The following is a 17,406-nucleotide window of genomic DNA, read 5'->3' as shown; positions in this document are numbered from 1 at the left end:
CGCTCCTCCTCCTCCGGGTCCAGGACTTGCTTCTTATTTGCTGGACGCTGATCTCCCTGCAGCCCTCGGAGGCGGCGGCCGCGCTGCTTTCATTTCGGGGCTGTCATCACCAGAAACGCCAGCTGCCGGCCGCCCACCAGCTCGGCTCCAGCCAGGTACGCAACCGAGGAAGACCCCACCTGAACTGGGATCGGCTTTCTTCTGGGAGGGAGGGTTTCTAGGCCGGCCTCCCTGACGCGGTGCAGGCAGCCTCCGGCCCACACGGCCGCCGCGGGGCTAAGGGATGGGCCGGGAGCGCCGCCCCCTGCCCCTGCCCACTGTCTCAACCTGAGCCGCGGCTCAGTCTCCGCCTAGGCTGCGGGAGGAATTTCCCAGCTTCTGCGGATCCTCTCTCTTCAGCAAGGCTTCCCGTGAGCGGCCCGGGTGTGCTCTGGCTGCTGCTTCCCCTTGTGTCTGTCCCTGAAATAAACACAACTGCAGCACGCTGCGGTAAGCAAAGCTGCAGCCCTGCATCTGGTTGCAGCGACGTTTTGAAAAACCCCATCCGTCAGCCTCGTTGCAGTAAAGAGACTCAACAAGAGGACGCTTGTCTGGGCTTTTTCTTCCCTGCCTTCCACACGCATGGTGGTATCTGCATTTTTACTTTTCCCTCCCAGAAATGCAGTCTTTTCAAGGGGCATCGGAGCCCGAACGTGTGCACTCTAAGGGGACAGTACACACTGCTTAGTTGGCTTGTTTTTGTAACGTCACACACTCCACAATGGATCTTATTCTCAAACCTCTCATTTCTAAGACTCACCAAGCCTAGTGAAGCTTATTTTATTTGTATGAAAAGGATAAGAAGCAAAAGCATTAGATTCCTTGCTCTACAATGGCTTTTGATTTCATGAATTCTTGATATCAGGTGTCCTGATTTTGGTTAGCTTTGTTTCACATTATCATTTAGCTTGACCAGGGGATTAAATAAGAATATTATATTTTAATAATGACAGGTTATGTTGGAAGAGGTGGGATTTGGCCAACTATCTCATAAACCACAGGATCCTTCCCAAGTCCCAGTACATTCATGATTAATGTTGTCTAAAAAACAGAAAAAAGTAATAAACCATGTTAATAAGTATTTAACATAGCAAATGTTGGGCTAACTCCCCAAATCAACACACAAACAGGACTTCCTAGATTAACAGTTCATTTTAAAAATGGAAGGGAAAGACTACAATGTACTTTAATTTTTAAGACAAAGAATTTTAAAAATTCAACACTAAATAAAACTTTTAGAACTATGTTCTGAAAGGCCCTAAGATACTTTATCAATATAATTAGTTTTTCAAACTCATTACACTTACCCAAATGGTAAGCACTCAATCACTCAGATTTCCAACTCCACTTATACACTTTATTCTGATGAAATCTCTCACCAGATTGACTTCTTTTTAATTCATGTGCATACTAGAGTTGCTGAACTGATTTTATCACTTGTACTTTGAATGTATGGATTCTAGGTAAAATAAGACCCAAAGGTTTTACCTTGAAACAATTATTATATCTGAAAATAAATTTCATACCTACACCCATCTGATGCTTGCCGAAGACTCAGATGGCAGTGAATGAACAGGTAGGCTGCACAGTGCCCTGCAATTAATGATGGCATGGGCTCTCAAGGCAGGGCCCCATGTTCGCTCCTGGCACCAGTCCTTACTAGCTTTGAGCCCCAAAGTAAGCTATTAACTTTGCTAAGCCTTCGTTTCCTCATCTGTAAAATGGGGTTGTACCTTCTTCCTACAGTTGTTGGAAACAATAAATAACACTATGTATGAAAGGGGCTCAGCATAGTATCTTGCCCATAGTTAACACTTCATTAAATTTTAGCTACATTGATTTTTTTTTTTTTTTTGAGACAATCTCACTCTGTCGCCTGGGCTGGAATGCAGTGGCGCAATCTTGGCTCACTGCAACCTCTGCCTCCTGGGTTCAAGCGATTCTCCTGCCTCAGCCTTCCGAGTAGCTGGGGTGACAGGCATGCGCCACCATGCCCGGCTAATTTTTGTATTTTTAGTAGAAATGGGGTTTCACAGTGTTGGCTGGGGTGATCTTGAACTCCTGACCTCAGGTGATCCACCTGCCTTGGTCTCCCAAAGTACAGACATGAGCCACTGCGCCTGGCCCATTCATTCTTATTATGAATCCTTAGTGACTCTAGAATAGAACTTTTTTTTAAAAAGCCAAATACTTTTTTTCTTTACTCTTTATGTGGTTTAAAAGATATATTACTTTTGAACACCAGTGGTAACTATTTGGGGAGAGCAAGTTGGAGACATTTAAAATCAGTTGCAATAAGCAAACATGCTATTGTATATTGTTACTCAAATATATAGAGATTCTCTCTGTTGACTTTATTTTAAAAAAATTTTAACTGGCTTTTTAAAGTTTTCAATACTTAAATACATAAGTTTTCAGTATTTAACTACTATAAATATACTAACTTGCTGAGAATGCCACTCATATATATTTCAAGGGAAATGATCATAAAAATGTAAATGCTACTTAGAAAATAATGTTTTCAATGCCATCTAGCTTTCACTGTGAAGAGTGAATCACATCTAAGAGCCCAGTTTCTGTCTCTTAGAACCAGAAATCTTGTCCAGTGTATGCTTTTTCTTCATTCGAGTACCTTTAAAGAGGACATATATTGTAAAAGAACAGAAAAGGGCTTTTGTTTTGTTGAAAGGCCTGCAAATCAAATAGAATGACACCTGCTGCAAGCTGAGTTGAAACATTTATCCTTTTGTCTCCTCTCTCTCTGGGGGGCTTAAAAAAATTAGTCAGAAGAGGCACCTGGACAGAGGTACTTTAAAATGCAACAGTAAAATCTGAATGTGTTCCTGGCTTGCTAGTGACTTCAGTTATGATTTAAGAGGACCTAAAGCTATCTCAGCTTTCATACCTGTAAAAATGAGGGATCCTTCCTTAAAAATATTAGGAGAACATACAATGAATTGTCAATCATGGAATTAGGCATAGATGTTGGGGACTGAGTGAAAGATAACAGGAAAAGTGGAAGGCCTTACAAAATGCTATCAAAGAGTGGGGAAAAAGTCGGAAAGTGGCCTGACACAAGTGATGACACTAAATGACACCATCTACATTTGTTGAATATAAATATTGTAGTTAAAAATATATATATTTTTATATTTAATCCTCACCTCAAACCTATGAAGTAAGTACTATTATTAGTCCCATTTTACAGATGAGAAAATTGAGGCTTAAGGAGGCATAAAACAAGGTCAAACTCATATAGCTAGTAAAATTTAGGTCTGTTTTAGACCCTGAGTCACTTGTCATAACTTTGCTTTTTATTTTTATTTTAAAAATCACAAGCAAGGTGAGAATCATGGTTACCAAGTTCTTTAGAGAAAGCTCAGGAAGAGGCTGGGCACAGTGGCTCACGGCTGTAATCTCAGCATTTTAGAAGGCCAAGGTGGGTGGATCACTTGAGGTCAGGAGTTCAGGACCAGCCTGGCCAACATGGCGAAATGCCATCTCTACTAAAAATACAAAAATTAGCTGGGCGTGGTGGCACCCGCCTGTAATCCCAGCTACTTGGGAGGCTGAGGCAGGAGAATCACTTGAACCCAGGAGGCGGAGGTTGCAGTGAGCCTAGATTGTGTCACTGCACTCCAGCCTGGGCAACAGAGCAAGACTCCATCTCAAAAAATAAAAATAAATAAATAAATAAAAGTTCAGGAAGAGATGCTAAGGTACTCCCTAACACAGCAGAGGCGCTTCAGGTCCCACTGACTCTCCCAGCCTATTCACTGTCTTCCTGCCTGGCTTTGGCCTGGGTGATGTATTCCCTGGGGGCTGTATCCAATTCCGAGAAACCAAGAGAAGAATGCCTTTATTTTTTACATTAATTTGATTCATTATACAGGCGGTGCTCTCTACAAGGATGTCTGACCTAGAGTGGAGATGGAGTGACTGAGGATGGAAATCTAGTCTGAACTCAACTCTCCAATTTGGCAGGTACAGAGGTGGCAGTGGGCTGCTTCTACCCTGGCATGGGTCTGCATCAGCCCAGGACTCAATCCAGAGGAAGGGGTGCCTATTTTTTTTTTTTATCAAGATACCACATGGGCTGGTGGTAGCTCTGGGTGGTCAGTGGGAAGGAGGTGGTCAGAAGGAGTGACCTATTGGTCACCTATGTACCTATGTCCTAGCAAGCCATGTAGCAGAGTGGGATGAGGGTGGTAAAGGATACAGGGACTATATCTCATAATCCATGGCATTTACTCTCCTCCTGTCTTGATCCCAATTATAACCATCTGTCCCATCTCTCCCTCCAGAAGACCTGTGTCTTACTCAGCTTTGTGTTCCTTACATCTCTGTAGCACACGGTAAGTCCTCATGCAATAAACGTATGTTGAGTGAATAAGTGAATGAGCAAGCTTGTCATGTCTGCCTGTTATCTGCTGCCTGTGGGAAAAAAATGTATAACAAATGCAATTTTTTGTTTTAATTCACACTTAGTTTACTCTTTTTTTAAAAGCATTTTGAACATTTTTTTGAGGCTAAATTGTGTGGCATTCAAAAAAAAATGTGGAAACAAAGCCTTGCAAACAGTCTGGATGCATGCCAACATCAAGAGCCATTACCTAATGATTTTAAAGCATCTGATTGAGTTGATTGGATTATGATTGGAATCCACCCCCTTTTCTTGTAGACAGATGCACGTGGGTACACATGTGTAATTACTGTCACAGAGTGACATGTACATTCATGAACAGAATGTTAGGCAGAAATGTTTCACTAGCATCCTGAAGAAACAAAGGAAAATCGCTAAATGCAAGAAAATAATTGCTTTATCAATTTTTGATCAGCAGTCTCAACTTCCAAAAAAGCATGAACTATATTATATTCCCACTATTATACATTGTATCTTAAGAACAGCTCCAAATCAAATTAAGCATCCCCTGAATTGAGATAGAAAGACAGCAGTTACAATCAATGGTGATGAGTATGGAAAAAGGGTTTTGTTTTTCTTTAAACAGTAGAATAAGAGGCTTTTTAGAGATAACCTAAAGGACAAAGTGTTGAGATAAATAACAAACTTCTCTTTTGACCTATTTTTGATGCATGATTTGGACGGATCTATCCTATCCTAAGAAATATTAGAGAAAAAATATGAAATGATGCCACACAATGTCCATGTGGTAAGCATCAAACACAATAATCATTCCCTTAAAAAATCCAACCCACATATATAAATCTTCACAAAAATAGATTCAGCAAGTTTTGAAAAACATTTACTCCATTACTATCCACTGCAAATAATTTTTTTCAATGAATTGAAATACATTTAAATTTTTTGAATGCAACACAACTTCATTATAGCAAAGCTTGTTGTTGTCCAGATTCAAACATAAACAAGAAAAATCATGTCTTCTAAAATTGTTGTCATTGAAACATAGCAGCAGAACTCATTTTTTCTTTCCTACTCAGCTCCTCTGCGAAGGGGTTTCATAAGGAACCCAGAGCCAAGACAAAGGAATCAGGAGGAAGTCTAGCACAATGGGAAGCCCCTGAAGGGTTTAAGCAGAAGACAATAAAAGACTCCGAGAAGTGGCAGCAGGGAGTGGAGGAAAAAAAGCCTGGAATTTACCCTGCTTTCTGCTCTGCACATGGAATGCCCCCTCCATGTGTCCATTGTCATCCAAGGTGTTTTGACAGGTCTAGAGTGGGGTAAAAGAATGGTATTTATTCAGGCCTAATATTGAGGCTTGGGGCTGGGCTGTATATCAGAGGGCATGCATAGACAAAGCTGAACAAAGGGGCACACCTACTGGGCACCTGCTGGGCACTTCTCTAAAACTGGCACTGAGACATCATTAGGATGAATTAGAACTAGGGCACCAGTTAACCCGGGCCTGCACACTAGTGAAAGGAAAATTGCGCCTCTCCCCCGACCCCGCTCCAGACAACTGAATGGTGACTTCAAGAACAAATATTCAGGCCGGGTGCGGTGGCTCACACCTGTAATCCCAACACTTTTGGAGGCTGAGGTGAGTGGATCACCTGAGGTCAGGAGTTCGAGACTAGCCTGGCCAACATGGTGAAACCCTGTTTCTACCAAAAATACAAAAATTAGCTGGGCGTGGTGGCGGGTGCCAGTAATCTCAGCTAGGAGGCTGAGGCAGGAGAATCGCTTGAACCCGGGAGGCAGAGGTTGTTGAGATGGTGCCATTGCACTTCAGCCTGGACGACAAGAGCATAACTCTGTCTCAAAAAAAAAGAAAAAGAAAAAAAAAGAACAAATATTCAAAGGATATTAATTAGAAGGGGAGTGACATTGTAGACCAGACCATGCTCCATCATATAAAAGCTGTATTGTTGGCAAAGTTGTTGAGCATCTCATGGCCTCATTTTCCTCGTCTGTAAACTAGTGCCTTGTCACACAAATCTGTTATGAGGATTACATGAGTGCCTAGGCAGATGACAACTGTTATGTAGCAAATCTGTAGTGAGAAATGAACCCAGAATATGCAGCACAAAATGCCTCCTTAACTCCATAGTCAAGTTAGGAAAAGAGAAAAGAAGAGGAGAGAATGAACCTGTCCATCATAGAGAGATCCCCACCCCCATCCCCCTCTGCTGGCTACCAAGGTAAGGCAGACCTGCCCACAAGGCTGGAAGTTTCGGAAAGGTAAAGAAAGTCTAAACACATGCACATACAAACACTATTACTTAACATTTTAGTAATATTAAGTCATATAACATTTGGTGCCCAGGGTAAACTTCCATTTGATTAGAGGTTCCGGTTAGGTTAGTATCATCTCAAAATTTACCTAATTTAGTCTTCTCATCAACCTCTCAAAGTAGTGTCTGCATATTTGGATATCATTAACCTGTAGTCAAAACCAGGAGATGTTGTGGTTCATACATATTTTGTACACATAAAGATTCGACTTCAATTTCTGCAGAATAAGGTCATAGCACACTTAGTATTTAATGTATTTAAAGACATGTATGCAAAGAGAAAACATGACAGCATTTACCTCATGCCCCTTAGCATGAAAGCATACAACACTAATGATAACTTTATTATCCTATTTTTGAATACCACCAGCAACCCGAGAAATTATTTACGTTCAGATACAAACAGGTCAAATACAAATGGCCCCAATAGGAGCCAACTATTAATACATAATTATAAAATATTAAGTCCCTTCTGAAGAAGCAAAAAATGGCATTTGCGGCTGGGCACAGTGGCTCCCGCCTGTAATCCCAGCACTTTGGGAGGCCGAGGTGGGTGTATCACCTGAGGTCAGGAGTTCAAGACCAGCCTGACCAACATGGTGAAACCCCATCTCTACTAAAAATACAAAATTTAGCTGGGTGTGGTGGCGGGCACCTGTAATCCCAGCTACTCGGAAGGCTGAGGCATGAAAATTGCTTGAACCTGGGAGGTGGAGGTTGCGGTAGGCCGAGATCCTGCCACCGCACTCCAGCCTGGGTGACACAGCAGGACTCCATCTCAAAAAAAAAAAAAAAGGCATTAACTTTGCATATTATTATTTACCAAAAATGCAGATACATAATGCTTAACAGTATAAAAAACAATTATATTTATATCAGTTGTCATCACCCTTTAGATTTGCCATCTACAGGAGAACTAAGACAATGTTGGTTCTTCCCTGTATGAATGATAATCTAGCAAAACAAAAAAATAGAGCATTCTCATAGTTGTATTAAAGTTATTGGGTGATACTCCTATTATTTGGTGATAAAAATTAAATACCTTTTATGGCTAGAGTGAATATTCCCACCAATGTTACCAATCTGATACACAAAAATAAATAGTAGGGTTTAAGTAATAAGGGAAAGATCAACTTTTCCTCAAGATACCATTTAATGTACGTAATTATTAAAACCTATAATTTTCAAATCAATGAAATTGAGGAAAACTAGAAATTTTGGATAGTTTTTTAGTGCATGCTACTTAAATTTTATGTTTTTTTCCTTCTAGGTGCTAAAATTTTTTCTTTCTAGGTATGACCATGTTTATAGTTACCTATTAGCAAAGGTTGAAGGGCTGGGAATTAGGAAACTCATGATTCTGCTTTTTATTTTGATCCCGATCCTATAACCTTGGACATGTTATTTATCTACTAAAAGAAGAACACTATTTCCCATCCCCAAACTGCCTCATCTCTTAGGGCAAGCCAATCTTTGGTTTTCTATACCACTGGGAGGAACCATTGCATAGGTAAAGCAGAACACTGAGTAATAAATTATTCTGTGTAACTCTTTGGCAAACATTATTTAATTTTTTGGCAACAGATTCACCTTCTTGGTTATGTTCTAATAAAGCTCATGTCAAGAGTATCCATGAAAACACACACTGTCTGACTGGCAGGAGAAGCTGACATAGGACCAAAAAATAATTGGGGATTAGAAAGCGATAAATCAATATAAAAACGATCAAGCTGTCTACTGTGAAATTAATGAAGTAGTATCAAAGTGCTTTGTTCAGCTTAGAGGAAAAGCAATAGAAACCATATAACTAGACAATTCTTGTAAACCAGGAATAAACAATAGTCACACGCCAGGTTATTACAACTGAGATTAAGGACAGTGGTCTAAGGAATTAAGGATATGTTACAGCATCACTTCATTTGGAACTACCACTTTAAAAAGAAGTGTATACCTCACTGAGCATCACAGATTTCACCTTCAAAGACTTCAAAATGACCATCTGTTCATGGAGCTGTCTGGTACAGACCCCAGGTTTCTGCCTTTTAGAAGATGGTGGTCTAAGCCCGACAACAGTGGAGCAGAAAAACCCATACATCACCTTCCCTCCCACAGACAATGTCCGTACAGTAGTAGAAAATGTGACTGTGAAGGAGCAAGTATATTTTAGAGGACAGAGAAAGTCTTACAAGGCGTGTTTTTAGAAAGGGTGGGAAATCACCACCCTCCTTTGACCAGACAGGCAGGGCTTTGTGTAGGAGGGTGGGGCTGTCAGAAACTGTCTGAATGATGGAAGGCAGCAGCTTAGCAGGCTAGTGGGAAGAGCGACTCCAACTGCACGGCTCAGCTTAGGAGGCAGAAGTGAGGTCAAGAGTAATGATCTTTGCAGACCGTCCACAGGGGTGAGATCACTCTGAGAAGCCCAAGGAAACAGAAGTGGAGGGTCACGATTCTGACCCTCAGTGTTAGCTGTGGAGAAACTCAAGCTCATGGTCAGATAAACCCTGCTCCACCCAGTAATGGCCTCAGTGATCCACTTACGTGTTTGACCTATTTCTTTCTCATTTATAAGGTACACATGATACTGCCCTTTACATAAGGTTGTTTCATGATCTTAAAGGAGATTATGTAGATGAAAGGGCTTTGTATTCCCAGGGTGCTAATATTAGATTCTCAGGACTCCCATCAGTGTAAGAATCAGACAAATAAGAGGGTCAGTGGTCCCTGCTCAGCCCATCGCCCTTAAAGACACATGCTGGCACCTTCCCTCATTGTAATAGCCTGCTGGACTTTTAGTTTTGGGTTTAGGGACATGCCAGGGGTGTCCTGCTGTTTAAGTGGCCATTCATCAACTCCAGGAATGTGCTGGTGGTTTGCCTGAGTCTTATCCAAATGCCACTCTGGCCTTTGGATAAATACAGGATGGGTGGCAACTGTGGTCAAATTACTACTCCACCCTACCACAAGCCTTATTTTCCACCTTCTTTGCTCCTCAAGGGAGTTTCCCCTTTTTCTTATCCTTTAAAATTATTTTTAAATATTTATTTGTCTATGAATTCTTATATCCTTACCTTGTAAGGATATAAATTATATTGATTTTCCCATATATAATTGATATTTTGTGTTCATTACAACAAGGGGTAGCAGAAGTGTTAGGGAAGGGACATGGAGGTGGGCCTTCACCAGACTTCTGGATGAAAGATGAGATGACTAGACAATTCCAATAGTGAGAAATGTATTAGGAAAAAGGCTGAATACAGAATAAGCACAGCAATATGCTCTGCTTTGGCTTTATATCTACACTTCCAGAGGAGGAAACTGAAATTTATCAGGGTAGGTCCCACAGCGGAGTAATGACAGTAACAGTAACAGTGATTACTACTGGTCCTGTGATAACACCAAGATTGGAACTCCGATCTGGTGCTAAGCCAGTGATGTCCAACAGAAATGCAATGCGAACCACACACGCAGTGTTAAATTTTTAAGTAGCTACATTAAAATAAACAACAAGCAGGTGAAATTAATTTTAATAATCTGTTTTGTTTAACCCAATATGCCAAAAATCATTTCAAGAATTAATGAATATAAAAAATATTAGTGAGATATTTAATATTTTTTGTACCAAATAGTTGGAATCCAGTGGGTATTTGACAGCACATCTGCATTTGGACTAGCCACATCCATCTTGCAGCTATTGTACACAATATTGTACACAATAGCTACAAGTGGCTAATGGCTCCCTTATTGGACAGTGTAGTCTAGCATGTTCCTAAGTATTTTTGTGCCATGAGGCCTTTTGGCAGTCTGGCGAAGCCCATGAGTTCCTTCTCAGAATAATGTGTTTACACGAATAAAATGTGGAAGACACAGGGTGACAAAGGAAGCAATTATTTTGAAACATAGTTATTCAACTATTTAAAAAAACACAAAATTGTGGTATTGTATATACCTGCTTCTTCAAATAGTGCTTTAAATAACATTATCCAGAGGCGTAATAATCATAAGAAATTTTAAATAAAATAATGATCATAAATAATATTTCAATATGCCTAAAGCAACTGTAGTGATGATGAAAATATCTGTGACTTCAACTGATAGCAAATTAACTTTGAGTTGTGGAGTTAATTTGGTGGGTCAAACCAAGACACTTTCCTAATGACATAGAATAGGAGGGAATACATTAGAGGGCATCATTCACAGTCGGGTTGAGTACTGTTTCATGAAACCTCTGTTATATTTGTATGTATACATACACACGGTTAAATACTGGGTTGCAATGTAAAATGTACTTTATATTGCAAGTCATGGTTTTAAAAAGTTTGAAATCTTCATACTCTGCTAGTGAGAATGCAAAACGGTTTAACTACTATGGAAAGAATTTGATGGTTCCTCAAAGAGTTAAACATAGAATTAGCATACGACCCTGTAATTTCACTGTGTACACATGCCTCAAAGAAATGAAAACAAGTTATCAAACAAGTATATGTACATGCATGTTCATACATAGCAGCACTATGCATAATAGCTCAAAGTCTTCAATGTCTGTCAATGGATCAATGAATAAACGAAAGGTGGCATATATATGTAATGGAATATTATTAATCCATAAAAAGGAATGAAGTTTGGGAACATGCTACAACATGGATGAACCCCCAAAATGTTATGCTAATTGAAGAAGGCTGGATACAAAAAGGTCACATATAGTATGATTCTATTTATAAGAAATATCCAGAATAGGTAAATCCATAGAGACAGAATGCAGATCAGCTGTTGCCAGGGGCTACGGCGAGTGAAGAACTGGGAGAATCTGCTTAATGGTGAAGGGGTTTTTACTTTGGAGTGATGGAAATGTGCTGGAACTAGATAGAAGTGGTGGTTGTGTAACACCATGAATGTACAAAATGTCACAGAAGGGTCACCTTAAAATGGTTAATTATATGTTGTTTCACTGCAATAAATTATTCTTATTTTTTAAGTTTGAACACCTTTGTTCTAGAGGGTCTTTCCATTTGTAGTGTACTCATTTGTGGTGCTGCTACATCCCCACCTAGTGGTAGAGGCACCTTCTGTCTGGACTCCAGGACTGAAGATGCCTGACTGCTAGGAGACCACTTTCATATCACAGCGTGAGTTCAAGATCTGAGGTCCCACCTAGGCCCATGCCTAACTGGGATGAATATTTCGTGTCTAGACATTGACAATGATAACTGTCAGTCACCCTGAGCTTCAGGCAGGAAACAAGGACAGTTTTAGTCCTGGCCCTGATATATTTCTCAAGTTATGGAATCTTTCTGGGATTGACTTATCTGTCTATGAAATCAAAACAATACTCCCTACCACAAGGTTATGGTAAAGGTTAATATAAGGCGGCATAAGAAATGCATCCAATACCAGTAGATGCTCATAAAATGTTAGTTCTGTTCCTCATCCTTCCTGATTTCTAAAGATACTTGGTATGAACTTAGGAACCTCCAACAATATGCATCCAAGGGGGCTCCCCCAACTTCTGACTGTCACTGGAAGAAAGAAAAAGACTCTGGGTGTCCAGAAAAAAAGTGGAAGGGACCTGGAGTGATTATGAAAAGGAGAAGACAGAGTACAAGCAGAGAACCCAAGGCAGAAACTCAATATGATACAAAGTCAAGTGACAAAACAGCAGCAGGGACCTGGTGAGCACCAGGTGTATAGTGGCGAGGGAAGAGAGAGGTAAAGGGTCCAGCAGACATTCTTGTTATTGCCACGAATGCTACCTGAAGGTGACAGAGACAGACAGACACACACACACACACACACACACACACACACACACACACACACACACACACACACACAGAGAGAGAGAGAATACCAAGAAATACAGAGAGAGAGAGAAAGAGAGAATACCAAGAAATACATAAGGCAAAAATATTTGGATATTTTTGCAAGTGGGCTTGCATGAAAGATTCCAACTTTACAACATGTTCCATAAAATGAAATGGAAGGCTCTAAACTGTGAGACGTGGTTGCAAAAAAACAACCAGAAAAGACAGACACCAAATCATAAGTTTTTCAAATGATGAAGCCAAAGGAAATAAGCAACTCAAAGGGTAAACATGGGAGGAAACAAATCATGAAACTAATTTGAAATCAAATAGCGTAAAATTACCAGAGCAGAAAGCACTTGCTCCCACGTCAGAATATTCAGGATCTGTAGGAAATTCTATAACGTGGTACAATTTGACTTTGGAAAAACACGGGAACAAAATCAAAACAACATTCTTACACCCTTCTAAGAACACTGGCAGGGTCAATGGGGAGGTGGCAAGTGGAAAACCCCACAGGCAGGTCAGGGAAGCAGACCTCCCCACCAGGCCTTCCTGGGCCCAGCAAGCATCCCTCACTGCAACAGTCATTTCTGCCCTGTGCACTCCACAGCCTTCCTGCTTCCCTCCTCCCATCTCGTTCTCAGGGACGACCCTGCCTCCTACATGGCACCGGATAGGAAGTCCCATTTTTCTGCCATCAAATCCACAAAGCCACCTTTGTCCCCTCTCCTGACCCTGTTTCTGCCTCCTGCCCAAGATTGTCACTCCTATGGGTCTCTGGCATCTTAACCCTTCCCTTTCTATAAAATCTTTCTTGCCTTTATGAAAACATAGCCAATACCTCTTGTCTTACAAGCAAACAGAAATAAAACAAAAACCCTTATCTTATCCCATATTTCCTTCCAATTCTGATATGGTTTGGATTTGTGTCCCCATCAAATCTCACGTTGAATTGTAATCCCCATTGTTGAAGGTGGAGCCTGGTGGGAGGTGATTGGATCATGGGGTAGATATCTCATGAATGGCTTAGCATCATCTCTCTTGGCACTGTCCTCATGATGGTGAGTTCTCATGAGATCTGGTGGTTTAAAAGTGTCCAACACCTACCCCCTCACTCTCTCTTGCTCCTGCCATGTTAAGGTGCCTGCTCCCCTTTTCCTTCTGGCATGATTGGAAGCTTCCTGAGAGGTCCCCAAAAGCAGAAGCCACTATGCTTCCTGTATAGCCCACAGAACCATGAGACAAACTTCTTTTCTCTATAAATTACCCAGTCTCAGGTATTTCTTTACAGCAATGAGAGAATAGACTAATACAAATTCCTAGCCTACCTTCCTGACTTCCCAATCATCGCTTAATGTCTCGACACAGCTGCCTTTATACGCAGCCTTCAGTTCCTCTTTCCACTCCCCTTCCCCCTTCAGCCCACTTCAGGCTGACTCCTTGGCCACACTTCCACTAAGGTGACCAACAGTTTCCACTTAGCCAGTGGGCTCTTCTCAGCCCTTAACTGAAACGGCATCCCCGTAGCGTTTGATATAGCTCCACACCCTTCTTCCTGCAACTCTCTTTTTCTTGCTTCCGTGACCTTACACTTTCCTGGTTTTCCAGGTGTGGCATTGTTGGTTCCTGCCTAACTCTTCAGTCTCATCTTGCACCTTCCCTGCTACCCAGGACTCCTGCACCTCAGGGCTCAGCATTGCTGTTCCACCTGCCTAGAGGCCCTCCTCTCTTCCCTTGGCTAAATTCTATTTGCCCTTCATCCATCTAAGTATTGCTTCCTCAGAGAAGCTTTCCCTTAACTCCGTGGTCTAAATCTAGAGCCACAGTTGACATTTCTTATTGACACAAATACTTTATCACAAATTATGCATTTATTGTGCAGCTAGTTTTCAATATGCTTTCTCCCTGTTTGGACTATCAATTTCACTAGGTACATTCTATGTTTATTTTGGTCACCATCTTACTCCTATGTTCTAGGACACAAGGGGGACACAATAAACGTAGCACATGGTAGACACTTAGTAAGCAATTACTGAATGAACAGCCATGGTGTTTAATGAATGAATGAACAGATCTTCTCACCAATGACAGGGAGTCAGAGCAGGTCAGTGACTTTACCCTGGCTGCTTCAGGCCTTTAGTCTTCTCCATGCAAAAGCTGTTCATATTTTTTTAGGCCCTTGGGTATCTGTTTGAACAAAGTCCCATTTGGACTAAGAGAAGCATGATGGAGAATAAGCTGGCAGCAACGGGTGAAGAGAAGCCAAGGAAAGTAAGCTGCTGGAGAAAAATAGTCTCAATCTTCTCAGTGTTTGAGTTCTTACTTCCCTGACACAACCTCCGACCATGTCAGTTGTAGATGGGGCTCTTTCCCTAGCAGTGTAATGTAGACTTGGACGCCGCAGAAGCTCTATGTGTGGGAGGAAAGGAAATGCATGGGAGGTATGGTGAAAGGGAAAACAAATGGAAGCTCTGAAGACAAGATCAAAATCCAGCATATCTGGGAGGGGTGGATCTTATAAGTCATTGAATCAAATCCACTCATGATACAGATGACAACCTCAAGGCCAAGCTGTAAACAATGTATCCAAGGTCCTCACTGGTGGGAGAACTGGATGGACTAAAATCCACTGCCCTTTTGTGTACCCTCAAATGCCTGTTAAGGTAGAAAGCTGAGACATCGATCCTGTTACTTCTTGCGTGTTAAAGGAGAGATTTCTCACTGGAGCTATTTCACATCCATGCTATTCAAAGCGAGGTTTTTTGTCTACTAAAGACTGCTTACATCAAAGCTATAACATCTCTAGTGAGTCTGAAACTCTTTTTCTACTTCAGAATAACTGGAGGTACTACAAAGCCCCAGGACAGGTATCTAACTAGGATTGGCCACCCTTATCCTTTAAAACACTGTTAGTAAGATCCTGTTGATTTGAATGCTGATGGGGGCGGGAGGGAGGGCGCGGGCCAGGGCATTCCTTGCTGCTCTTGTTCACTCAGGTTGGGAGAAATCAGCTTGACAGATTCAGCGGCAACCAGCAGCAGACAGCTCTTTCCTCATGTTTAGTTATTTCGCTTTTACTTCTCACAGCCAAGTTTCTTAGAAACTTCTCTGTCTCTCCCTCCTAATCCCCTTCATTCCAACTTACTGCCATTCCAGCACATTGGGAATGAGTGTGTCATAACCACCAATGCCTAAGCCCTATGGAACTTTCCAGTCCTCACCCTACTTGGCCTCTTTACAGCATTTGGCATTACTGGTCAAGTCTTCTTTTTTGAGAAGTTCGCTTTACTTGGCTACTGTGACATTTGTCTCCTCTGTCCTCCTACCTCTGTGACTATTTGGTCTCTTTGCATTAGGGGCTCCTTCTCTATCCCTCCCTGCAATGGCAAGAATAACTCAGAACTCCATATTCAGCCCCTTTCCTTCTTATATATAAATATTGCCTAGGATGATTCATCTGAACCCACAGCTTCACCTATTGTCTGACGTTTCCCAAATTACTTTTACACCTCAGACCTCTCCACGGAAGTTCACATCCATATGTTACCTCTTTACATCTTACTGTCCACCTCAATCCGGATACTCCTCAGGTACCTGAAATTCAACATGGCTACATCTAAGCTAACCACTTTCCTTCCCCAGTTGTTACTTTCTCCTTTATTGCCTGAATGACATTATCATTTTCTAAGTCACTCAAGTTAGAAATTCAAGACTTTTCTTCCTTCTCATCCCCCAGATTCAAAGACTCAGCAAGCCCTGTTGAATCTACCTCTTAAAAATTGTTTGTATCTGTTTTCTCATCCTCTTTCCTACCATCATTCTATTAATTAAGGTATTTGTAATACTTCACTTGGATCAATGCAATAGCCTTCCTATTGGCTCAGTCCTCATAACTGCTGCCAGATTGTTACAACTTTTCTCAATCCCTTTTGAGATAAAGCCCAACCCTTGGTTGCCATACAAGACCCCTTCCCACCTCTCTAACTTCATGCAACCCTGTGCTTCAGCTATAGGGAACTGTCTGCAAGTCTGCCGAAACACCAGGCTGTGAACTACTGTTAGGCCCTGCACTATACATTCTGCTTTTCCTTCCTCTTAATTCCAGCTCTAACCCTTACCCATTCTTCTGAGAAGCTCTGACTGACTTCCCCAGGCAAAGTGAAATACCCTTGCTTTGGGCCCCAGTAGTACTTGTTACCTGATCTTGTGTTTGCAGTTTACTTCTCTGTCTCCCCACTAAACTGTAAGCCCCTTGATGGAAGTGGAAGGCTGAGTCTCTCATTTCTGAATTACCAGCCTCTAGCATAGCGTCTGGTACATAACAGATTCTAAAACATGCTAGCTGAATAAATAAATTTAAGTATAAACATGAGGTTTATTTTTGTGGGTGAGCTCAGAAGCATTGGGTATGACAGCATCCCTTTCAATACATTAAATATATAAAATACAATATTCTTTTGGTATGTATCTGCCAAGTGATTTTTTGTAGAAATCTACAGAAAGAGTGAAACAATTGTTTCATACAAACCAAAGGCTAGCAATCACATGACAGTACGGAATATTGTGTTTTTATTAAAATATCCAACCTAAGAGATATAAATTCTAGAGATTAATTTTGAAATCTTCTGTTACTAACCACAAAATTTCCTTAAATGCCGTATGTTCAACCCGTAGAAAACAACAAGGCAGACGCAGGATGTATCCATGAATCTTACAACGCCCTCCAAACACTTGTCAATGGTGAGGCTTAATTTTACTGGAACATGCTTACCTAGCTGATCACTCATGAAAGAACAGCTCCAGCCAAGAAAGACCTTTATGTCTTACTCTGAGGTTTTCTTTTCCAAAAAGG

At 41.2% G+C, this 17,406-nt stretch overlaps 1 protein-coding gene and 1 long non-coding RNA gene across 2 annotated transcripts in view; one reads left to right on the top strand and one right to left on the bottom strand.

The window, feature by feature from the left end:
- The window catches only part of FRY (FRY microtubule binding protein), a 451,440-nt gene that overhangs the window by 267,415 nt on the left and 166,619 nt on the right, over positions 1–17,406 (bottom strand). The window lies entirely within an intron of this gene.
- On the top strand, positions 11–11,732 carry LOC115930420 (uncharacterized). The gene is made up of 4 exons (XR_004067047.3): positions 11–155; positions 3,932–4,023; positions 4,344–4,394; positions 5,500–11,732. It is a non-coding gene; the product is annotated as an uncharacterized lncRNA (long non-coding RNA).

This window comes from Gorilla gorilla, chromosome 14, assembly GCF_029281585.2.
Source record: "Gorilla gorilla gorilla isolate KB3781 chromosome 14, NHGRI_mGorGor1-v2.1_pri, whole genome shotgun sequence".
NCBI classification, from domain to species: Eukaryota; Metazoa; Chordata; class Mammalia; order Primates; family Hominidae; genus Gorilla; species Gorilla gorilla.
This window is presented reverse-complemented; position numbering and strand designations above follow the sequence as displayed.